The sequence below is a fragment of the Arvicanthis niloticus genome, chromosome 12, assembly GCF_011762505.2.
Source record: "Arvicanthis niloticus isolate mArvNil1 chromosome 12, mArvNil1.pat.X, whole genome shotgun sequence".
In the NCBI taxonomy this organism is placed as follows: Eukaryota; Metazoa; Chordata; class Mammalia; order Rodentia; family Muridae; genus Arvicanthis; species Arvicanthis niloticus.
In genome coordinates this window covers 41,467,835-41,493,446 of record NC_047669.1, presented here as the reverse complement: position 1 = coordinate 41,493,446, position 25,612 = coordinate 41,467,835, and the positions used below count along the sequence as shown (strand labels likewise).

Here is a 25,612-nt window from a genome sequence, read left to right as displayed (position 1 = left end):
ATTAAATAAGTGATAGACTGTTCTATGTGTCTGCAATCCTGCAATCACATACTTAACCTGTTGTTCCATTAAACACAATTTCCACAGTGTTTATTATACGTGCGTGCTTACAGATAGCTCTACTTTATATGTCAGGATTTAGCAATGAGTGGCCGAAAATACTGACCTACTGGTGGCTCCAGGCCCATTCCTTCTGAAACATCTATGATTTCCTCTGTCTGAGTAATGTTTTGAAGTTCAGAGTTATGTTGTGTGCTGTTTGCCGTTTGGGGAAGATTTGACTCAAGTACCTGCTTAATTTCTGTCTCTTAAAGCACTGGGTGGGCATTTGGAGCAAGAATGATTACTTTTAGAGCATGTTTTGGTCCACAAAGGTAGAACAATTAAAGAGGATTTAGGGATGCTGGGTTAGGACATTATTGCAAAGAGGCAGTGAGAGTTAGCTCATCTCGATCCGTTCACAGCTTCACGGTAGATCTTGGGTAAAGCACTCTTGTTAGGCCAGCCTGACATGTAGTGTTGCTTTGCTGCTTTTTCATTCCTCATTGTCTTCCTCCCTGGCTTCTGTGCATCTATTTCTTCAGTAGCGTTTCCACTTCCCTCCTAGAAACCAGGGTTTATCCAGTTCTGCACACTTGCTAGCCAGGCATGACGTGAGGTTGTCCATTCATGAACGGACAGCAAAGAAGTGGTGGGGGCCTTAGGTTCTGGGGTGCAGATGATAGAGAAGGCCATCTGAATGTAGGTTGGTTTCATGGAAACACTGCCATTTCTGGGAAGGGGTTTTTGCAGGTTTGTTTTAGGGGTGGTGGTGGGAAGGGCTCACAGGGCTGAGACAGCAGCTAGGAGCAAGGCAAAGTATGGCGAAGGAGCAAGTCCTGGAAAGTGTGGAGCTGTTCTTGGAGCATTGAGAAAATCTACAAGAAACTCTGTGTGTGTGTGTGTGTGTGTGTGTGTGTGTGTGTGTGTGTGTGTGTGACGAAGGTAAGCTTTCTGCTAAAAGTGCAAGCACCCTGAGAGTGCTTGGGATATCGGGGAAGGAGAGCTTGTGAAATAGCTTGATATGGGCATGGTAAGCTGAACTGACACCAGCACAAAGTGGTGGCTTTGTGAAATGATTCATTTCTGGGATCGCCACATGCTCTCCTCCTGCAACCGGGATGGGCTAGGCTAGGTGCTCAGCAGGGCCTGGCAGTGTGAACATCTTTGGTGATGTCTTTCAGCTCTGTTCTACTGGTCTGGTACCCTGGGCCACATTATTTTCCATTAACAAAGGCCACTTGGAAGTTTTTGACAGGGGGTGTGATGGTTAGAACCTTGTCCTGTTCTCATAATAGACCCAACAGGTTAGTCTTTAATACCCTGTTAATAAAAATTATCTATCCCTAGGCTATGCAAGTAAGTAAAGGGTCAGGTTTCAGTTCTCGTGCTTTCTCTCAATGATACTGTGGCAGAGAGATGGGTTCTGGTGTGGCTGCTGACCACTTGCCTGACCTCAGGCAAGATCTTGAATCATTATGACCCTGTGATAGAAATCTGTGGAATGATCTTCAGGGTTCCTTTTCCTTGGGTGGTCATATATTCATCTCCCACTAGTTTTGGAACCGTCTGTTGTCCATAGATGGCTATTTGATACATCTAGCTATTATTTTTATTCATTTAACAGTTAGCGAGTGTCCTGAGTATTCAGCTCATGGCATCTTCTCAGAAGGAAACCTTCTGAGGGTTGTTACCCCACAGAGACAGAGGCACAGGCAGATTAAAATACTTGCCCACAATTCATAGTGAACAAGTGGTAGACGTAGACTCAGTCTAACATCAGATCTTCAAGCGTTAACCATTAGGCTACACAGTCTCGGGTATATGAGGAACTGGCTCTTCTTCCTCCTCCGCCTTTCTCTCCTCCTTCCTCTCCACTTTGTTCTCTTTCTTGTCTGCTGCTTCCTCCTCCTTTCTTAGTTGTAAGGTTTTGCTGTGTACCTTAAGCTAGCTTCAATGTGTAATCCTCTTGTCCTACTTTCCCGAGTCCTGAAGTCAAGTGTCCATCATGTCAAGTTTCATTGCTCTGGTGTGTGGTTTGTAAGACTCAAGTAGTCAGTGGAAAGAGGATCACTGGAATTTGTCTGAAGAGGCCAGAATAGAAATAAGATTCATCACATTTGCATATGAAATAAATCTCATTGCAGGCAAACTCGTCTTCTTATCTTGTTTGAACATAACTCACTGCAGTATCTCGATATAAAGTACACACTCAATAAATGTCAGCTGGTGTCAATTGGTTGATTATCTGCATTGATAAAAGGACCTGGGGAATGACTGGTGTGTAACTGAATTTTTGGTTGTAGAAACACAATCTTCTTTTTTATCCTTTAGAGTGCCTGGCTCTAGATCATCCTCAAAGCTTCCCAAGAGCAATTTGCCGATAGTATATCCTGGCTGGGGAACTGCATATACTATTCATTTGCCAGAATCCCCCTGCCATGTCTATTTGTCAATTAGTGAGTTAGCAGATGGAATGAAATAAACACTGAGCTTGAATAAATATTAAAAGGACTTTGAATCAGGTTATTGGGGCCATGGCCTCCCTTCTCTCTCTCTCTCTCTCTCTCTCTCTCTCTCTCTCTCTCTCTCTCTCTCTCTCTCTCTCTTTCTGTTCCCAGATTTGCAATGAACAGGTGCATTCCTCTAAACGCTGGTGTCAGGAAGTACTGCGTTATCAATGGCCCAAACCCACAGAGCTAATCATTCATCAACTGAAGCCAATTGTCTCAGCTTTCCGAGCTCTGCTTTTACAGGTGTGCACAACCTCCTTTTCATAGTTGGGTCTTATTCTCTTAGACTTTCTCTATACGTCTCTTTTCAGCTTAATTGAAGGTTATAAATGGGCCTTCATCGTACTATTCTGACTTTGCTTCAACAAAGACCTCAATGCTGAATAATACACACACTTCAACCTGACAGTTGAGGCACACAGATCTTCATGAGGATTATCTTGTCACAGAGAAAAGACGGTGGCACACAGATGACGATTGTTCTTTTTCTAAGGTCACATTGGCATCTGGAGAAGCTTGTCTAATGGGGTTCATTTGCATGATTTCCTCTCAGACTGTTGGTCTGTGAACCACCTGTGTGAAGTTGTCCTTGGCTTTAGAGAGCCTGCTATGGACTTTGACACTTAGCTGTCTGAGGAAAACCGTGGAAGACAATGAGTTCTTTCTCACAAACCACCCATCACCACTTTGTACTGTTTCCCGGAGGTTACCTTAGATGACCCTAATATGGAAAAAGGTTCAAAGGCAAATGCCTTGTTCTTGCTGTCCTGAGCAAAGATGACTGTCCTCTGTGGATTTTTTTTTTTTTTTTCAAGAGAAAAAATTTAAAGATGATGAGTCAGAACAAGGTGGTAATTTCCATGACAAGAAACGAGGTGACTTTATCTGCACCTTTCTCCATTATGGCTGAAATTCTGCAGGTTCTAGAAAATATTTACAAAATTTCACATGATTCTCTTTAATAGAGAGAAAATGGGCTTTTAGAAAAATACTATGTCTACGAAAAATTATCTCCTGAAAGGAAATTGTGCTAGACTCTGATTTCAGTCTCTTTTGGTTGGTTACCCTTGCCACCTCCTAAAGATCACAGAGTTCCTCAGACTGTTCTACAGCCTAGCACGGTGGTATCAATACAGCTTCCTTGTTGAGTTTCCAACTGTGGCTCTTATAAGTGGGCTGGTACCCTTTCTCTCAGCACTTGGAAGTAAGCCCTAGGCCCTGTCGGAGGAAAGTTCCATCCAAGTTCCTAGCTAAATAAATAAATGTACAAAATTAAATCAGACCTCTTCTGGGATGTTTACAGAGGGTGTTTTTCAGCCTGCTGCTTCCTTCCTGTGACCACTCACTGTTCCAGCCCTGATTTATGCTGTGTTCCTATTAACTCCCTTCTGCAGAGCCAATGTTTCCTGAGTGCTGTACTTATTTCTTGGGAGTGGTAACCTATGTACTAAGTTCTCTTATTCATTCTTGATGATCTGAAAGTATAATTACTCTACTTCTGATTCGAATCAACAATCAGTCGACAAACTAATGCTGCTCCTTTTGCATAAGGACGGTCTATCTTTGACATAGAGTCTATCACAAAATACATTTTTTGTAATGAGCATTTGTAGAGGATTTTGAATCCATCGACAGGGGTATTCTGATCTCATCTAAAGATCTTCTAGGTCTCTGATCTGGACAGAATGCAGACACACCCTTAGTACACACCTTTAATCCCTCTGGCTAGAGCCCTTCTGTATACACCTTTAATCCCAAACAATGAAGTCTTATTTGGGGGCAGACAAAGTGAGAGTTAGAGAGGGATTTGATGGAATGAGTCAGAGATACTCTCAGATAGCTAAGATATTAAGATACTATCAACACTTAGTGTCTCTTCTGAGATACTAAGATACTCTCAGAAGAAAAGCTGTTTTAAAACAATGCAGGGAAAGTGAATTTGATGTAAATTCAGTAGAAGAATTAAAATCCAAAGTTCATGATATGTAAGATTTCACAATTTCAGATAAATGTTACTTTTTACAGAAGACATTAATATGTTAAGTATCCCAGAAACAATAAACAAATATCACAATAATGAGGTTATGGGCAGAACATTTTCATGTGCCACTACTGTGTTTGTTAACCTTAGATGCTAGAGGCTGCATTTTTCACTTTGAAAATGACATAGCTGAAATGTAGAGAGAGTAAGGTTTCTAAGATCATACAGTGGCTAATTCAGAACTCAATAGTGTGCCATGTATACTATTATTCTTAAAAAACGAAATACTCTTATTAATTGTCACTTTCCAGGGTGTGGTAACTTTAGATCAGCAACTGGAGACAGGTATCCCTGGGTACACCACCTCCTTATCCTGATTGCCCAGATCTGTCAGCATTCTTTATGATCCCAGGGCAGTAGCACAATTGTCTCTTGGCGCCTGATCCACCCCTTTTGGTTAAACATCCATCACTCTTTGCCTGAAGCAAAGTGCATCTCAAAGTATTTGTAAAAGACCATGTGACGTTTGTTCTTCAGATACTTACAGCCTATTCTTATTTGATTAAAACATTTACATAGATATTTCTTCAATTTCAAATTACTGAAATACATTTAATTTATTTCTATACATATGTCTGTATTCCATGAAGACAGCAACACACTCTTTGCAGACCATTTTAAATGTTTTTTTTAAAGACCACAAGGCATCCAGACAGAGTATGCAAATAAATAAGTAGTGCAAATAAAAATCATTTATTCTTCCCCCAGGACATCCCCCAAGCGTTTTTTAAAAATTTCATTTAAAATAAAGTTTTTATTTCATTTAAAATAAAGCCAGATGCTTACCTTGTCTTAGGAAGCCTTAAGCCAATCCTCTAGCTTTGTTTCTGTATCCACCATCTTTCTTTTCTTTTTTGAGATTATAATGTAATCACACCATTTCCCCTTCCCTTTCCTCCCTACAAATCCACACAAATACACCCCACCCCCCACCTCAGTCTCTTTCAATTTCATGGTGTCTATTTGCTTTAACTGGTGTTACCTGTGTGAGTTTCTAAAAACATAAATATAACCTGTTCATTCTGTACAGTGTTTCATGTATGAATATAATTCCAGAGCAGACCATTAGGTTTGAACAATCAATTGGTGAGCTCTTCCCACAGGGAAGACTCAATCTCCTACTCTCAGCATTCCTTGGTTTCCTGTTCCTGTGTAGTCTGAGGCCTCCCTGAGCTTTCTCCCAGCACACATTAGCATGACTATTGGTGCCATCCTAGTTCTGCTAATGTTTAGTCAGCTATACTGTGGAGACTGTATGGTTGTGGTTTTGATAGAAGACACAGTCTGACAGCGAACCCCTTGTGCCTCTGGCTCTTATTATCATTGTGTCTCTTCTTCTATAATGATACCTGTGCCTGAGGTACAGGAGTTGTGTTGTAGATGTATCCATTGGGACTGGGCTCCACAACCCTGCATTTTGATTGGTTCTGCTTTTCTTTAGAGATCTCCTTCTGCTGTGAACAGCCGTTTCTTTGATGAGGGGTGAGGGAGTAAGGCTAACACGTATTTGTGGGTATAAGGACAGATGTTTAGAATGTAGTTTGGGATTGTGCTGGTTTAATAAAGTAGCTGCTGTAGGTTCTCCTTCGAGGTCCATGACTTCACTAGCCCTGGGTAGTTAACTGGGTTACCAGTATCATTTCCAGCATTATTTCACTCTTGAGCAAGTCTTAAGTCCATTTAGAGAGCTGTTGGCTACCAAGTTATGCATGCCAGTACTGCACCCTTAGGGTTACTGGACCCTGGTGGTGATTGTGATTCATAGGCATCATAGCTGGGTAGGGCTACCTTGCTTGCTGCCCTTCTTTGGAAGCCTGCATGGTACCTTCTGGAAGCATGAAAGCAAGTCCTCAGGAGACTTTTGAGCCAGTTCCAGCTTTGGGGCCTCTGGTCCCTATGTCTAAAGGGTGTGGTCTCCACCCTCTTCCATTCTAACCTTTGCTCATTAGGTGTCCCCAGGGCTAATAAGGAGTGTTCAGGCTTTGGGGGAAAATGGGTCAAAGGGAGAACAATGATTGAGGATGTGATAAACACTTTAGCTCGTTCTTCCATTGTGACAACTAAGACAGTGGTTCTCAACTTTCTTAATGCTGAGACCCTTTAATATAGTTTCTCATGTTGTGATCACCTCCAACCATAACATTATTTTGTATTGGATCAATCATGGACAAGCATTTCCATCACTGCCTCTTCGGCAGTGAGAACTTTTCACTAATTTCAGAATGAGCAACATGCGAGGCCTAAAACCAAGTCCCAGAAAAGATCTGGGCAACGTAGCTTTAGTAGTCTAACCTGATGCTTCCTGGCTACCTTAGCTCGAAGATGCCTCATGCTAATAAGTACTTCTAGGCTGTTTGTTTCCTTCAGAAAGAACAAGACTTTGGAGCGCTCATTCCAAATGCCTCTGAGATTGAGGAATAAAATGAAAATAGTTTATTGTAGTTGCCTTGCTCCCATTGGGGAGGATTTTTTATTAAGAAGCTTGATTGCTGTTGTCCAGTGCTTACGTAGAGAGCTGAGGGAAAACATTTACTCTAGCCAAACGGTTTCCTGTCTGGTGTGGCTTTGGCCTTTGATGATTGCTGTCCAGAGAGTCTTCTGTATGGAAGCAGCTTAGACTCCCACCTCATCTCACCACTGTGCACACCTGTGGCAATAATGCCGAAGTAGCAGCTATAGCCAGAATGGTTCACTGAGCCACAGAGAGCCATGGCTTCTAGAAAGCTCATCTGCTAGTAGTTTTGGCTTTTTGTCTGTTGTCTACTCCAATAATTTTGGGACTCTTTGAAGATGATACTTTTGTCTTTTGTTAATTAATTGTCATCACAGTGGCAAACCTTTTTATGTTTTAGTTTTGAGAAATTTATATTTAATATTAACATTAAGTGAGATATATCACTGTGCTTTTTTTTTTGTCAAATTCTAGATGACTCTGAGGTAGGTGATTCGAGGGTCTTTCTTTAAAGATGGTTAAAGGAGTATCCCTGCTATGTAATATTTGTATTCTTGAAAAATGGGCTGAGGTTTAAAGTGTTTTTCTGTATTATAGATAAGTAACACAGTTAGATTTGTCTTTGGTTTGATATAACTAAAAGTATGTCAGTGGTTTCTATGACCCTGGTCATGAAGCACTGAAGAAAATTCATAAACCAGAAGCAAAAGAGATGTGAATCCTCCCTGCTCCAGGTCTTCAGCTGGAGAGATTGTCTAAGGGAGAAGAGTCTCAGAGTAGGTAGAGTTCAGACTTCTTAAGCTAAACATTGGTGAGAAGAACTTGAGGGAGAATGAAGGTGACTAGATTTAGAACAGAGCATTTGAAGTAGAGAGAGCTTTAGAGAGAAAGAGGGGCCTTAGAGCCATTCCCTGGGAGGAATCAGCATCACACCAGTGAGCAAAGGCTTTGGAGGAAACTAAAGATATGCCAGGATTGAGGGTTGTAGGTGTAAATGTATCCTGTACAAAGTCAAATTGTGGAAACTTAATTCCCAGTTTTATATGCTAATATGGCAGTGGGTCCTGTAAGAAAGTAATTGGGATTAGGTGAATTAGGAATTAGTAATTGGGATTAAGAGCAGGCCTCTTAATGGCATTAATGGCTTCATAAGGAGAGGAAGAGGTTGCACGAGCTATGCTGCTGTCTGTTTATAAGGCATTGTTCTCTGATCATTATGAGGAAGCATGACTCTTACCTCCTTACCTTGTGCTTCTGGCCTGTGAGGAATAAATCACTTTTCATTATATACTAGTTAGTGTTAATCACCTAGTGATAACAACATCAAAGGGATTGAGGAGAAAGTTTGGCACTCATAGAAGGCCAGAGATGTTGCCCACCCTGGTCATACTAGAAAGCCCCTAATCCATGAGTCCATGGAGTTGAGCCATTTGGAATCTTCTTGGGTAGTGGGGAATTGCTGGTACCAGTCTCAGTTCTGCTGTGCATGACAACAAATCATAAAGTTGCATCTTCCCCAAGAATCCAACTATCTCCAGTCACTTAGCCTTATCCCAGAGCTGAAAAATATTTATAAAAATTAAAAAAATCTACTCCTGGCACTTCACAACAGTAAATCAGTTGTGTTTAACACAAAACATCACTATGCCTAGTCATTCTGGAGGAATATTTCCAGAACTGGTTAAGTCAAATAATTGACTTCAGTATCACATTTTGTATATAACAAGCCAGAGACTGCCAGACCACCGTCTGTGTGGATATTTGCTTTGGCTCCTGAGGAGTAGTTCCTCTTTGATATCTGTTATTGTTTAAGCAAAAATATTTCCCGGATGTGATACCTTCCCATTGGATTACAGCAAGCTAAACTAAGCTATTATCCAACTACATATTTTCTGAATAATGGACAGTGAAAGTAAGACTCAAAATCCATAGGTAGGACATAATCTTTTTATTTTGGTTTGTTTGTTTATTTATTTATTTTATATAAGTATACTGTAGCTGTCTTCAGACACCCCATCAGAGGGCATCAGATCTCATCATGGATGGTTGTGAGCCACCATGTGGTTGCTGGGATTTGAACTCATGACCTCTGGAAGAGTAGTCAGTGCTCTTAACTGCTGAGGCATCACACCAGTCCCTCGTACAATCTTTCTTAACCACCACATCCCCAGTCTTATTTTTTTAATCCACTGGTTTCTTTCTCCTATATTCTCCATTTCCCAAACCTGTGACTGTCTGTCAGCGACTTCCTGCAGGTCTTATTCCTATATTCACAAAATTCACAAAATTCCAGTCACAAAATTCTGAAGAGACTCTGCCTGATGGCCTTCCTCACTTGTATGAATGGTGTGCTGGCTATAAGGGAGAATGTATACACCACTCTAGAAAGACTTCCTTAGTTTACCTGAAATTAAGAGGATTCCCCCTCTAAATTTCTTAAGTAATGTAGATTTTGAAAAGTTAGGGATGGAAGGAGGTCAAGTAAGGAATAATTTGATTTTGAGATGCCCTTGATTCATACATGGAATTCAGTCACTGAGAAGGGTACCCACTGCAACCCCACTGTAAACATGGAAGTGTCAGCTCTTAGGCTGAACTGCTTTACAACTGTATTTCAGTTGCTTACCAATTACTAGTGATGTTAAATCATGAGACTTATTGACAGACTTGGCTATGGAATATAATTCAAAAGGAATGTGGTAAGGCCTGCAAGGGCAAGTTTGAGAGATCTATCACTGGCTAAAAGATGATGTTTTTCCTTCACCATTTGGCATAATTTCAGTTATGTTCCATGCGTTACTTAACAGATGTCATTTGCAAACATCTATTCTTTCCAGTCCCACACAGCTTCCTTACTATAGGTGAGCTGAGAAGAATTTAGGGAGAAGGGGTGGAAGCAGTTTCTTCTGTGATCATATGAACTGCTGCCCACTCATTTGTCTTTGCTGAATTAATTTCCCTTCCTTAATGTGTTTTTGGAGTCTGTTTCTTCTTCTAGCATAAATTGCATGTTCATTTAGAGTGTCTTATGGAGTTATTCAGTTGTTAACAATGTGCCTTGCTTCTAGTTCCAGGGTGATCTTCTGACCTTTACACACACACATACACACACACACGCACACACACACACATACACACACACACACAGAGAGAGAGAGAGAGAGAGAGAGAGAGAGAGAGAGAGAGAGAGAGGAAATATTTACATTCACACACATAAATCATTCACTTTATAAAATTTTTTCATGATAAGACCTTTTCCCATGTATAGATGTATTCCATATGCACACCAATAATCTTGTCTTATTTGTAGATCCAAATGCTAAAATCATCATCAAATCTTTATACGTGTAGTTCAGGTAGAGGCTGTAGTCTGAGGTACTTATCCTCTTCCTTGGGTTGAGATGAATGTGAGGTGGTCAGCTTGGTAGGTTGGTCCAGGTGAGAGAAGCAAACCTGGAGGTGGGTAGCATCCTCGTGGGAGCCTCATACTTTTATGTTGACATGCTCAGTACCTGGTACTGAGTACTCAGTACCAAGTACTGAGTTCAAGTACCAGGTACTTGAACCAGTGGGCTGGTTCAACAGTGTCACAGAATCGGAAGACAAATTTGATGAGCGTAAAACCAAATGAACATAGTTATTATTCAGTGATGGAAGAAGCAGCCGTTTACTGATTCAATCTCACTTTCTGATGGACAAACTGGATGCTTCACAAACGGACTGACAACCAGATTTGTGTGTCTGATGACATTAATTACAGAGTGCTGTGGGCCAGGCTTTTGTCAGAGTCCTGGTGGAGACAGCTAACAAGTAAAATGTCCACAGAGAAGTTGTGAGAGGGAAGAGAGGGAATTAGGAGAGGGGTTGCTGCAAGGCGGATGCTAATGAAACAGAAGTCTTTTGGGATGGTGAGTGGCATCTTCTAGGCTGTACCTACTGGGCAGCACTTCAACATTGGGGACTTGTTGCGGTAAATCTTCAACCCAAATAGGACCAGTCAAAGAAAACACAACTCAATAATTATGGATACAAACTGCACGCCTAGATTGGGCAGATTTACCACTACACTACTCTATCCCCCAGCTATGAGATCCCTTCTAACTTGTGTTTTTTCCAGGCCACGTTCTTCTCCTCCGGTCCTTTCACCTCCTTCTCCTCTGGTCGTCCTCCTACCACTTCCTCTCTCTCCCAAACCCTCTTCACTCCACTTCCTCTACTGCCCAATCACTGGCTCTAGGCTTTATTTTACAAATTAAGGTGGGCAGAAGGTTCACAAGAAGTCACCTGTGTACTGACTCACTCCTCATCTGCAGCCCCTCCCTGGAAAGCGGAATTAGCATCAAAATACAAGACCCGGGCTGTCCACAGGGACTTGGGCAAAAGTCAAAGTTACTAATTTTAAACTTTTCTTATTAGTTGGTTTTGCTCTACACAAAAATGTGTATGAATGGATGTGTGTGAATGTGTGTGCATATGAATTATTGTCAGGGTCGCCTCAACACAGGATTGGAGTTCTCAACCGGAAACAGGGATATCTGGAAGGCGCATAATAAATATACACAGACTACTTTTTTCCCCTGTACAAGCTGACAGGCAATGTTTCAAGGCTTAAAGTTTCTCTCTTCTCTCACTCTCTGCTTTATTTCTTTCTCACTCGTTCGTTCGCTCACAGCTTAAGGCTGCACATTCTGCATTCTCCTGCGCATTCTGCTTTTCTCCTGTGAGCTTTTCTTGAACTCCCACACTCCTACACACTCCTGTGCATTCCCCTCTCATTCTCTCACACACTCTTCACACGCATCTCACATACACCACATGCACTCTCCTTTCACTCACACACTCTCCGTACACACCTCACATTCTCTCTTCACTCACTCTTCACAGTTCTTCTAATGCTCTCTCACTTGCTCGCTCTCTCTCTACATGTCTTTCATTTGCCTTCTCATTCACTCTCTCACTCACCCTCTCTCTCACCACATTCACCTCACATACTTCTCCACCTTTCTCTCCCCCCAGTCTTTTACTGATACTCTAAAAGCAGGTAGAAAAAAAGACATCATATAATCATTGCCAAATCAAATTCAAAAGAAAAATCATGTCACAAAAAGAATTAAGAATTACAATTGTTACCCAAAGTTTCAAGCTTCCCTATTCCCAGGCCTGTGGCCAAAATAATAATAATTGCAAACTTATCATTATTTAAACTTTAACTTTTAACTTATGATACTTCAGAGCTCAGAGCTCCGAGGTCAGCTCCTTGCATTTTCCTGTGACGCTCTAATGATAAGTGACATGTGCAAAGCTGCCAGGCAGTGGCCAGAAAGAATTAAATTAACCCTTAACTCAGTAGTTCCACTAGCTTTCTACTTCTGTACATTACACACAGTGACTCTCCTAAGAGTCCCAGTGTTTTGACTTAGTTTTACTAGTATAAGATTTTATGTATTCTATATTTCCTTATAGGAACCACTCTTAAATGTTATGCAAAACTTATTTCATAACTTTGATAGATTTTTCCTTTCTTGGGGTCCCAGTGTTGGCTGTATTTCATTTTCTAATAATCTCTTCAAACTTTCTTTACAAGTCACGCATTAATCTGGAACTACCATTGTGCAGTTATTACATTGCTTCCAAGATGAGAACACAAAGCATGAACCTGGGTCATTAGGACTGTGCTGTGCTGTGCCCCGTGCCTCAATTGTTTAAGAATCATTACATCAAAGAACATCTAGTTTCACAAAATTTACCAGGACAGGAGAAAGAAATAAGAAAGCCAGATATAATAGAATAATTATGTACACCACAGTCAACTGAAAAACAGTCATGCTCAAATGAAATCTATACAGCCGTTGTCCAGGGCTAAGGTTGAGGAGAAATGGGAACAACTGTTTTTTTTTTTTTTTTTTTTTTTTTTTTTTTTTTTTTTTTTTTTTTTTTTTTTACAAAGAGCTGCCTCAGACTACTGAGAAGTCTCCATCCCAGCCTACTGCAAGCAGTCCCTTATTTCAGATGTCAGGTCCCCTGGAGGGCAGTGTCTCCGGCTTTCTTAGGGTCCCAGACACCATCCTCTTTACAAAGAGCTACTGCAGGCTTCTGAGATGTCTCCATCCAGGCCTACTCTAGACAATTCTTGTCATTGTATGCTGTCCCCAGCAAATTATGTGCTTGAAAAAATATGCATGTTTGAGTATGTATGTATGAGAGTGTAGGGAGTATGCGTTTGTAAGTGTGTATGTGTGTGTATGACTGTGACTATAAGCTGAGAAGTATTAGCCTATCTTTTTTTTTAACTCCAGAAACTTAGCACTAACTTCAAAACAAAACCTTGACTTTCAACTGTCCAATTCTTATCAATCTCGAATCTGTCAGAGGTGCTTAGTTTCCGTACACCAAGCCAGATAAATATCTTAGCAGGTGGATGCAGACTGTTGCTGGCCTGGGTTTGCTTCTGCCCTCGGGGTATCCATTGTGTATGGGACAGACAGGAAGGAATGAAGCTTATCTGAGTGTGGTGGGTTACATATAGAAGAGTTTGGGAGAAATAGCTTCTCCTAAGATGGTTTTCAGTGAAACAGCTCTCCTTTATTGGGGGGTAACAAAAGCTATATAAACCTAGGGGACTAGGTAGGGGGTTTTGGAGTGAGTGTACATTATTGGCTGGGACTGAAGTGCCGGAATGCTTCATTTGCATGAAGAAGAATTCTGGGTGCTTGCTGGACAAGTCCTTGTAGGAAGGGAGGAAGTTTAACCTGTAATCTGGCCATCAGGCTATGTGACTATCTCAAGGGTGGCAGATGTGGGGGTCATATGGCTACGTGTCCTGGGATGCACAGGCCCAGAGCAAGGAAGAAAACAGTCCTATTTCTGCCAGTCTCAGGATGAGATTTTCAGAGTTTGGATACATCTCTCACTCCTCGCTCTTGCTCCGGACTGGCTCCCCCAGTTGCACTGTTTTCTGTCTCCACATTTCTCCCTTTTTGTTTTATAAAGGGGAGGTGCCATCCTAATCATCAGCCTCTATTTTAGGGTCACTTTGGTACTGAGCCAGATGTGATTGGCAGTGATTTTTTGCAATGCTTCTTATCCACTATTTTGGAAATTGAATGAGGCAGGGAATTCAGAAGGAATAGGGTTCCATTTGCAAGTATGGGGTCAAGGGAGAAGAAGCTAGCTATCAGAGGGTTTGACTACCATGGAGTAGGTCTCTCGCTAGAGATCTTCGAGCCTTTGTATATTTTGTTCCACTAGTCAAGGTTCATTGACATAGAAGCAGCAGACTGACAGCCAACAGTTGATGGACTATATCTTAAGTAGCTCTTCATTAGGTAATGTTCAGACTAAGAATGTTGATTCACATAAACATAGTCTGAAGGCAGACTTTACTGTGCATTTGAGACCTTGTGCAGGTAACCTAACCTCTGAACTTCAGTTCCTTTATTTGTAAAGTGGTGTGATATCAGCTTCTCAGGGTGACAGGCATCTTTGGAGGTAATGTAAGCAAAAAGCAGTTGTGCTGTCTGTTTTATGGTAGTGTCACAGTGGAATCTAGCGCCCTTGGGAGTCTGCTAACTCATTTTCAGCTCCATTCTCTAGCCTTAAGGCCCTGGTCTGTTAAATTTGACTCTTAAAATCACAAGTGTTTCCTTAGTTGGCTTATTGTGTGTTGTAGAGGATGGAGGCAAAGCTTAAACTACCCAGTTCTAATAAATCTATAGAAGGACCCTATATTTTATGCTAGATTTTGCCATTGCTATCAGTCAAGCAGAGAAAAGATTAAAGGTTTTTAATGCTGAATTTTATTTCATTTGATTTCTGTGATGTTTTACCCTCTGGGACTGTAATGGATTTTAAAATTGAACTAAAAATCCTTCCATCCACTGAAGTTTTCTACCTACATTTTCAATCAACTATCATTTCATCCATGCATCCATCTATCCATGCATCCATCCATCCATCCATCCATCATCCATCCATCCATCTGTCTTCATTATCCTTCATCCATCTATGTACCAAGGATTTCCTATGGAACTATTCTGTTCCCCCAATTCTGAGAACTAAGAATCTGGCAATGAGGAAGAATATAAATGAAATCCTTCATTCATAAAACAGGATTTATAGGGCATTGTTTCTTATAAAAAAAAGGGTGTGGAATATAATAACATAATGACTTAGTAAATTATGCAGTATATTAAAAGACAATTACTAGAGAGAAAATAAAGTAAAAATGGAGATGAGGAATTAAAGCAATTTTAAAAATATGCTGATGTGAAATGATTACATTTGAACATAGCTTTAGAGGGAAGAGCTTTTCAAGCAGGAGGAGTCGTGTGTGCCAATTCCCTAATGAAAAGTTAAGCCTAGCATACTTTAAAAGAAGCAGGAAGGCAGTGTGGCTGGTGGGAAAGAGACTCTGACTATGGGCTCTTGAAGAGGTGATGACCTGGTTTGTGTGGGTCATGGAGAGGGTGTCCTGGTGTGGACTTGGGCTTGACTTGCATATCTACAGAATTACACTTGTGTTAAAAATAGTCTGACAAGGTCAGAGGCAAAGTTGAGTCCAGCTGGGAGATTGTCTTAGTTACTGTTTCACTGCTGCGAAGAGACATAATGATCGGGGCAACTTATAAAGGAAGTCCTTTGGATAATTGAGGACTTGCTTCCAATTTCCAATTTCGGAAGGTGATAAATATGGTGGGAGAAAGGCATCAGGCATCAGGCATCAGGCATCAGGCATCAGGCATCAGGCATCAGGTATCAGGCAGCAGGCAGCAGGCAGCAGGCAGCAGGCAGCAGGCAGCAGGCAGCAGGCAGCAGGCAGCAGGCAGCAGGCAGCAGGCAGCAGGCAGCAGGCAGCAGGCAGCAGGCAGCAGGCAGCAGGCAGCAGGCAGCAGGCAGCAGGCAGCAGGCAGCAGGCAGCAGGCAGCAGGCAGCAGGCATGGTGCTAGAATACTGGCTTAGGGCTTTTGTCTAATGCACAGTGAGAGAGACTTGGCCCTTTGTGGGCTTTGTAAACCTCAGAGCCCACTCCTGGTAGAACACCTCCTCCAGCAAGGTCACCATACCTTCTAATCCTTCCCAAAACTGTTCTACCAACTAGCAGCCCAGTAACTAATATATGAGCCTCTGAGGGCATTATCAATTGAAACTGCCTCAGAGATGACTGTAATTATGCTCTGTGCACTAGAGTGGTAGCGGTGGAGGTGATGAGGACTGCCCATTTCAGCAAAGTACCTACCAAGTGTCAAGCAGGAGTGATTTGTAAATGAAACGAACTTGAAATTTCTCTTAACTGAGTTTCAGGGTAGAAGTTAGCACTGAATGTGAGCTATACCTGATCTAGATTGGCGACCATCTTATGTATGTCTGCGTATGTATGTATGTATGTATGTATGTATGTTATGTGTGTATGTTTTTATTAAGTTTCATGGTGTGGAATTATGCCAGAGCTAGTCCCTGGTCATCCTGAAGGCAGTTAAGGGCAAAAGAACCATAGAATTCTATGTTGAAAGGGTTGGGGCAGTGATTGCTGAGTCCACTGCCTTCCATCCCAGGGGAGAATTCTACTTGTAAGTAAGTAGTCATACCCCAGAGCTGAAGGGCAGGTTCATTGACTTGCCAATCCTAGAGGGCAGTATCACTCCCTCCCACAGCATTAAGGTCCACACCCCAATGTTATAGAACTCTCTTTAAGAGTCACTCCCTAGAGCCAAGACATTGTTGAGCAGCTCCATCTTCAGGTGATGAAGTGTAATATCCATGTGATCCTAAAAGGAGATTACTGCCTTGTCTTCCTGCAACCCAAACAGGGTCCAACTACAGGACCCTTTTCAAAACAGTTCTAAGCTTCAGCCCCCTGAGAGTTCACAAGAAGATAGAGTAAACGTCTTTAACATTAGCTTGCTCTATAGACCACAGGTCTTTCTATCTATAGTGGCAATAAGCCAGCAAGATGTCAACCTTTTTGCTATGGAGCTGACTAACAGCTTTCTCTCTTACTGGGAGTCTCTCTTCAACCCTTACCTCTCCTAAATGGAATTTTTTTTTGGCTCAGCAACCATGGTAAGTGGTAGATACTAGAACACACTTGTTTCTTGTACCAGGATGTTATCCAAGCCTGGATTTCAGCAGGTTCTGTCTGAAATGTAATTCTAGCCCTCTCCCATGCCTACACACGTCTACAGGCAGATATGATCTTGACTTTAGTTTCATGTTACAGAGGAACAGGCTATTCTTGGTGCCTCTCTCATATACCTTCATGCTCCACCCTGAATAGAGATATATTTTAAAAGTCCTAACTCCATGGTGTGGCCCATTCATCTCTTAGAGTCTTATTTCAGTGCTTCCAGATTCTAACTCCTTTAAAAATATTTATTTATTTATTTATCTTATACTACACATGTGCAGGTATTATTCAAAGAGGCCAGAAGAGGCTGTCAGATTCTTTGGAACTAAAGTAGTTATAAGATGCCATGTAGGTGCTGGGAACTGAACCTGGGACCTCTGAAACAACAACAAGTCCTCTTAACCACTGAGCCATCTCTCCAGCCCACTTCTAGCTCTCTGTGATAGAATACATGGATGTGGTATTAGCTATAAAAAGAAATGACTTCGGTTTTTAATATGATAAACATTAAGACTGTTGACTAGACCCCTTGGCTCTCTATTGCCCTCACCCAGTTGTTGCTGAGGCTTAGGAAAGGGGATTTAGACTGGCCTCTGGTACAACTCTCCTCACTGAGAGCAAGTCAGTGTTCCGAAGCAACGGTTATACATGGATGTAACACAGACAGTTTAAGGCACTACTATGAATACCACTCAAAAACAACCTTCCTACTAACTCTAGGGAGTGAATAGTTCTGCCTAGGATGTTAGGAATAAGGAAGAATTAAGTTCCATTTGTGATATCTAATTCTTAGAGATGCCTAACAATGGTCCTCTGGTGGAGGGGAGGAGCAGAGGCTACAACACTACATGTCCTCAACTTTCTCTGGGACACACACCAGCACTCAGCTCTCAGACAACACTGTAATTAGCATTGCTTCCTCCTCCTCTACCACACTATGATCATGCTTCACATGACTTTCACATATTCCTAGGCTTTCAGCTTTTCAATGTTCTTAGTAACTTAGGATATGTTTCTTCTGGAGTGCTTTAAGGTGCTCCGTTGACACGCTCTGTTCATAGTGATGTGACGTACATCTGGACGTCAGTTCTGAGTAGTATGCAGATACTCCTGTTTTCTTTTTGTTCTTTGAACACCTCAATACAATGGGGTGACTCTTCACAGTGCTGTAATGCACATCTGGATGATGTTTCTGAGTAGGACAGAGATATTCCTGTCTTCTTTTAATCCTTTGGACACTGCAGTACAATGGAGTGACTCTTACCTTTAAAATGGAGTCATGGACACACTCATAGTTCATGCATTCATTAATTTACTTAGTAGACAACTTTCATTCTTGAGGATACAAAGATCAGGGACATAGCTTCTTGGTTCTAGAGGTTTATAGTCCAGTTAAAGAGAATCTACAAATAAAGGGTGGTGCCTTGAGAATACAGAAAAGGGAGACTTTCATCATTGAAGGAGGATCAGAGAAGGTTCTTACATGACACAATTCTTGATTATGACACAATTCCCCTTATCTCCTCTTCCTCTTACCTTCCCATTCTCTTCTTCTGCCTTTGCCTTATGGGGCTGAGTTGTATAGGGCATGTGTTACTTGGGTGAGGGCGAGAAGGGCTGCTAACTAGATTCAGGAAGGGGTGTCCGAGCTCGGCTTGTTTAGGGAGCTACAGGTGGATCCTTTAGTTTGTTCTTAGTAAGTTGAGAGCAGAAAATGGGATGAGGGCTACTGAGGAAGTGGAGGACATGTCCACATTATAATGACCAGACCATAGTTTGTGAAGGGAGGAGTTATCTGTGGCATTCAAACATGTATCTTCAGGAGACCTGGGATGTGTCACCTGGTTGTCATACATAGGGTTGCAGTTGTTTTCAGTAAACTCGTGAATGGCTTCTGTGAATGCAGGTGACAGGGAAGAGAATATTGCAGTGTACATTCTGCTTCTTTCACTCCAATGACGTGTGAAGTTGCATAACATCTTCGAACAAGTGTCTTTACAGATAAAGGTGGGACTAATAACTCACTGTCGAGGTTGATGGGAAACTGAGATTAAAACTAAGGCTGCTATCAGTATCTCCTCAGCAGATGTTTCTTGTTCCTTCCCTACAACTATTCTTCCTCCCTTTCCTTCTCTATCTCACTTGTTTATTTATTGTATTCACTTGATATCTGAAATATTTCAGTGGCCATTATCCACATGCAGCTACTAAACATGGGAAGTGTGAGATGTTTAAGTGGAGACTGAGTGTAAAACTCCCTCTGCTTTGCTTACAAATCACTATTTCCAGGGCGTTGCTCCCCTAGGATAGGTGGCACCGATTTTTGTTTTTTTTTAGTTTTTTTGGTTATTTTGTTTATTTACATTTCAAATATTATCCCCCCTTTCCCAGTTTCCTCTCTGAAACCCCCCACCCCATCCCACATGCCCACCCCCACCCCACTACCCTAGCATTTCCCTATGATGGAGCATCAGGCCTTCACAGGACCTTTTTCAGTTTTTGAAGGTCTTTCTAAAGAAAGCCAGGTGTGGCTGGTTCCTAAGGAGACCTTCAGTTGCTCTCTGGTGAGCTCCTCTTTCCTCCTAGACTGATGTTCTCATAAACGACCAAGTCTTCCTTTTACACTTATTCCCACTTTGCGATCTTATTTTCTATAGAATTGTGGAAACAGATACTACAGGGAAAAATGGAATGGTAACTGCTGTATTAGCAATTATTTTTGTGGGTCACATGTTTAAATGACAAAATAAGAATATAACTAAATTGAATGCGGTGTTTTTGTAAGCTGAAATTCACTTGGCTTCTGAGAATTTAATATTACTGCATGACTTACATTCCACTCCGTTGGCAGCCAGCATAGCTGAGCATTCAATGGAAAAAGTTAAAATGACTTTGTGGAGCTTATAGGTTATGAACATGGTACCGGGAATTTAATTTTATTGCATTTATTTATTGTGTGATTAGTCCAACACTTGCCCTTTGGCAATGGAAAAACTCAGTGTGCTGACAGGTCCACACAAGGAAGGCTCCCTGACTATTAGGAACTTGTGCTCTGGTGAGAAGAAAGGCAGGATGTAAGGACATTGTGTGTGTGTGTGTGTGTGTGTGTGTGTGTGTGTGTGTGTGTGTGGCAGGGGTGGAATGTGGACTGGCCACTTTCCCCTTTCTTCTCATGCAGATTGACCATGGAGCACAACCTGAGTGGTACAAATTCCTCAGAACAGTGTGTTCTTCTTTTAAAGTGATCAGTAGACAGCACGTGTGCTACTCTCTTCATTTCTTCTTACCACACAGGTATGACTCAGACTCCTCAGAAATGAGCGTCTGCAATAAACACTTGCTTTCTTCATCTGCAGCTTCTTTCTCCCCTTCATATATTCCGGGTGTGACTGTCATTTCAGTCTTGCTGAAATACCACTGAAGCACATACTTTGCTTTCTCCACAGCTGTTTCTAGCACCTTCTTGGCAGAGGCTCAGTGTGCTGCAAGGAACTACTTATTCCACATTCATGTTTGCCCCTCTTTTCTCAGAGTTAGAGAAGCATGGCCTACAGCTAGTCTCCTTAGCTGAGGCGCAGCAGACAAGAAAGCTTAACTTCTAGACAGGATGGTCCCTGTCCTGTATTAACCTCTGGATCAGACATGTTGGCATCTTCCCTGTCCTCAAAAGCTGAGGACACTTCCTTCTCTTGGATGACTGAATTATGTTTGTTCAGGTTCCAGAATTACCAGACAAATTCAGATACCATCTCCATTACTAAACAAGCCACGAGAACCTTTTTTGCTGTTATTTATTTTTCCCAACCTTTAATTTCTCTAGCTTTTAATACCGAGGCATGGATTGAACCCTTCAAAATTGAGCAGATCCATGAGACACGGTACATGAAATATTTAACCAGTTCTTGCTTCATGGTGAGTCTTTATCCATGCCTTATGTTTACATCAGTGGCAAAGTGCATATATATTAATGAATAAAGCTGCATCTGGGGCCTCTAGATTTCGGTCACATTGCTACCAGTTATTACAGATTGAGCTGTGGTCCAACTGTCCTACGTTCATGCTGCTTGCCAAAAACACTGGATAAGGACACTGCATTGTGGTTGCCTTGGAGCTGTACAACTTCCGGAGACTATCTACGTCAACACCTTGGTCCTGCGTGGTGTCCACAGTATACCCTAGGGAGTCAGTTGAGAGGCTTCACTGGATCTTTGTTTAACTGTGGCCACTGTTGTAGTTCTGGCTCAGCTATATCTATCCTGCTGTTCTACACTCAGCAAAGCTGGTCTATTGGCTGGTCACTTGCCTCTGATCTTTTTACTTTTTGGCTTCATTTCAGACAATAAAGAACTGTGAGTATTGCCTGTAAGTTGGGGACATGAGAACCTGGGTTTCTAGTCACACCTTCACTTCTCTCCAGGTGTCCCTTGTTAGACTTCATAAGCTCCCTCACAGAGAGAAACAGATTATTGAGTTGGCCTTGTTAAAACTGGCACAGGTTTTTGGTGTCAATATCAGCTAGTCTTTCCTCACTGGATGGAGAGAGGGTGCGAGTTGGGGCTCTTTCATCGAATCCATTATTAGAAGAAGCAATAACTCAAGTTCTTCTAGACAGGATGGTCTCTGTCCTGTATTAACCTCTGGATCAGACATGTTGGCATCTTCCCTGTCCTCAAAAGCTGAGGACACTTCCTTCTCTTGGATGAATGAATTATGTTTGCTCAGGTTCCAGAATTACCAGACAAATTCTCTTAGATTTACAGAACATTCTCTTAGATGCTACAGTGTGATCTAAACTAAATGTAAAAGTTACAAAGAAGAACCTGGCCAAAGTGCTGGAGTTTTGCATTTGTGCCTGAGCCCCTCCCTGCATCTACTAGTTTTAGACTGCAATAGACTGGTCACACCAATCCATGGACTCTTAAGTAATGTAAATGGAGACCGTGGGCCAAGGGTTGGGGAGAGCTTCATTCACCATTGATAACTTTGAAGTTACACCAGAAAAGGAGTTAATGTGAGCAGAATACTTTTTCTCTGTGTTTTTGATCAAAAATGTATTTTTAAAAAAATCACATATCATCTATTTTTGATGAGATGTCAAAATGCACCAGCATGGCTCCTTTGGACTGGTTCCACTCTTTGACTACTCTTTTATTTAGCAGAGGTTCTATGTCCCTGTCAGCAACATCTGTTTTTCGTCTCCTGGAAGACAAGAAGAAGAAAGAGTAAGGGGATGACTAGGGAGTAGGGATAACCTTCAAAAGCGTGCTCCCAGTGGCCTACCTGCTCCAATAAGCTCCACTAGCTAGAGACCATTGTGAAATTCTTGACACTGTGCTAGACATTTAATATGTAGACCACAACATTTTTCCATCCATAGGTTTTAGATTGGTTGAAAGGAAGAGTCAATTCACAGTACTTACTACCATACCTTTTATGTCTGCCCTCCTTACTCTGAGCCCCAAGACTCCATTCTGTTATACCAAGACTTCCTCAAATTTTCCATGTATGATTGCTTTGATGTCCAAGAAATGTTTTAATGATTCCAGGCATGCAGGCTTGAGTGGTGCAGCCTTGCTTATACAGTGAAGGCCTAAAAATAGCAATAGGCCTAAGTCAGCCTGCTAACACAAAGTCTTGGTCTCTGTGGAAAAACACTGAAACAGATAGCTATAAGATATTGTAAATAGGCAGTTTTGGTGGAAATTTACCAGCCTGGATAGTCTTAGACCTTGTAGATAGGTGGCCTTGGTGGATAGTACCAACTTAGATAAGGACTTATGTGATTCATAAGCAGAGTCATAGTGACCTGTTCCCTGAACCTTCACCCAGCCGATACCCTGTTCTGTAAGATATCTGTACTCCCCCTGAAGACCTACACTCCTGTGTCCTTCCTGCTCCCACATCCTGCCTTTATGTGTTTATAACCCCTGTGTGAAAGAGTAAAAATCAGCGGTTTGATCAGACTATAGACAAGCCGCTTGTTCTTTGCGTTCGCCTGTTCCCCCATTCTCTTTTTCAGGTGATCTCCCCAGACCCTGTTCACTGTCCTGCTGGACAGGGCACAGGCTTATGAAATAGATGTGCATCTCTAGCATTTATTGTTAAATATCACGACATTTATTTTAAAACAATTCTTTGGTGGACATATAATTGTCTCACATATTAAAATAGACAGGAGGGCTGGGATGATGGCTCAGTAGATATCATCTTTGTCACATGAGAACTGGATTTTTATCTCCAGTCCCCATGTAGTAGAAAGATCTGGTTGTATGAATCTATATATCAACGCTAGGAAGGTAGACACAAGAGGAACCCTGGGTCTTGCTGGCCAGTCAGTCTCTCCAAATTAGTGATTTTCAGGTTCAGTAAGAAATCCTGTTTTAAAAAATAAGGTGATAAAAAACTGAGGCAAAATATACAACATGAACTTTGGCTCTTTGCACACAAAATGACCCAACACAAAAACACTTGTACATGTGCTCGTGAACACAAGTATATATTCACAAAACTTGAACTTAAATTTGTAGACTAATGAAGTGGATATGCTTGTTTATTTTTACAATTACATCTTGGGGTCTGGAGAGAGTACTCAGTTGTTAAGAGTAGTAGCTGCTTTTTCAGTGGACACTGATTCAGTTCCCTGTATTGACTTTGTAGCTAACAACCATCTATAGCTCCAGTTTCAGGGAATATGATGCCCTTTTCTGGTCTCCATGGGTAGTGAGTGCATGTGGTGCATAGACGTGCATGCAAACAAAACACCCATACACATTAAATACAAATAAAAAGAATCATGTCTTGCCTAAATATTTAATAATGCAGAATACTGAATAACTTCACTGTTTTTAAAGTGAATCAATATTTTGGTTTGATAGTTCTCAAATGCTGAGAATGTCACTCTGTCTAAATATATAGTATAAAATGGCATAAGTGTGTTTAGGACCATTTCGTTAATTGTTGGAAACTCTGCCTAATCCCAAGTTAAATTTAATTTAACTTTTTTTTAAATGACAAGTCAGCAGCTCAATGGGCATTCAAAACCCTTTACTCTTAACGAGTTTGTCACAATCTTTGTGTTCCATTCCATTTCTTCATATGACATTGTGATGCGCAGTTTAAGAAGCTGGACCTTATTCTACTGATTTTGATCCAGGAAAGAACAATGATTTAATGGCTTTGATGCCAGAGTGCCAACAATTCTGAAGATTTTTGGATGCATGGCGGGACATTAGTAACCAACAATGTCAGCCTTAATATATATTATAAGGAGGTTTGAACATCGGACGATGTCTTGGATCCTATCTAATCCCACCCCACAACTCAGGGACACACTTTTAGTGTTTAATAGTTGATGAAAAAGACATATTCCCAATTCATGTTGCCTTTGGCAATGGAACCTTGGCCCAATGATATCCATCTTACCTGATGGTACCAACAACATTTCAGCCAAAGCATCACAAAGTATGAGTGAGGCAAAAAAAAAAAGGTTAGTTAGTGGTAAGAAATAGCCTGGGTATGATTCATTAAAATGGGGTCATTTAAATAGACATGTTAAAATATCCAGTAGTCATAGTCAAGTCAACTTGGGATACTGAGAAAGAGACACTGGGTATTGCTTGAGAAGTCACCCTGAGCTATTATAATTTACAAATCCCTTCTGAGTTTCTAGAGAAATATGTAGCCTGCTTAGTGAGAGTGGAATATTGAATCATATATAAAATATGTTGGACATACTTAGGCTAAAAATGCATGAAATATCTGAAATAGAAATTTCATTGAGTAGCCTGTATTTTATGATTTTTCATTGGTGCTGGGGATAAAATTCAGGGCCCCTGTGCTTGCTAGACAAGCATTCTACCACCTAGCTAAATCCCCAACCTGGAGTCCTGTGCTTTCCTTGCTGTTGCTATTGCTAAACACTATTGCTCTGCCTTTAGGTGTCCATAGTGGGAACAAGTGCTAACCAGCAGGAGTGACTTCCCGTACAGCTGTCTACACAGAGCACTGACTCATTCTCTTAGGACATTTCAGATCAGTGTCAAAGGCTCTAAGGGTGGATTGCCTCAGGAGTTTGCCTTTTTCCTGACCCCAACTCCTAAAGCAGTCACTGATTGTTCCCTTGGTCCATTCCCAATGCCCTCAAGATACTTTAATGAACCTGCATACCTAATGTGTGAGATGATAATCAAAAGTGGAGAGTGGTGGTGGGGGTACAAATCATGGCTTTAAATGTGGGATAATAGGACAGGGAGGATGTAGGACAGAAGACAGCACCTGTTCATCAGAAGCCTCAGTTTGAAGTAGAGGCAAAGCAGTCTCTGTGGCAGGCTCTGAAATTCTTTATCTTTTCTTGTTTGAACTTGAATTTTAAGGAGACTAGAGTTTATGAGTGTGTCTCTGTCTTATTCTCTCTCTCTCTCTCTCTCTCTCTCTCTCTCTCTCTT

At 41.4% G+C, this 25,612-nt stretch overlaps 1 protein-coding gene across 7 annotated transcripts in view; it reads left to right on the top strand.

Moving 5' to 3' along the window:
- Tmem45a (transmembrane protein 45A) overlaps positions 1-25,612 on the top strand; it is a 74,124-nt gene that overhangs the window by 1,137 nt on the left and 47,375 nt on the right. The gene's annotated exons all lie outside the window — the stretch shown is intronic.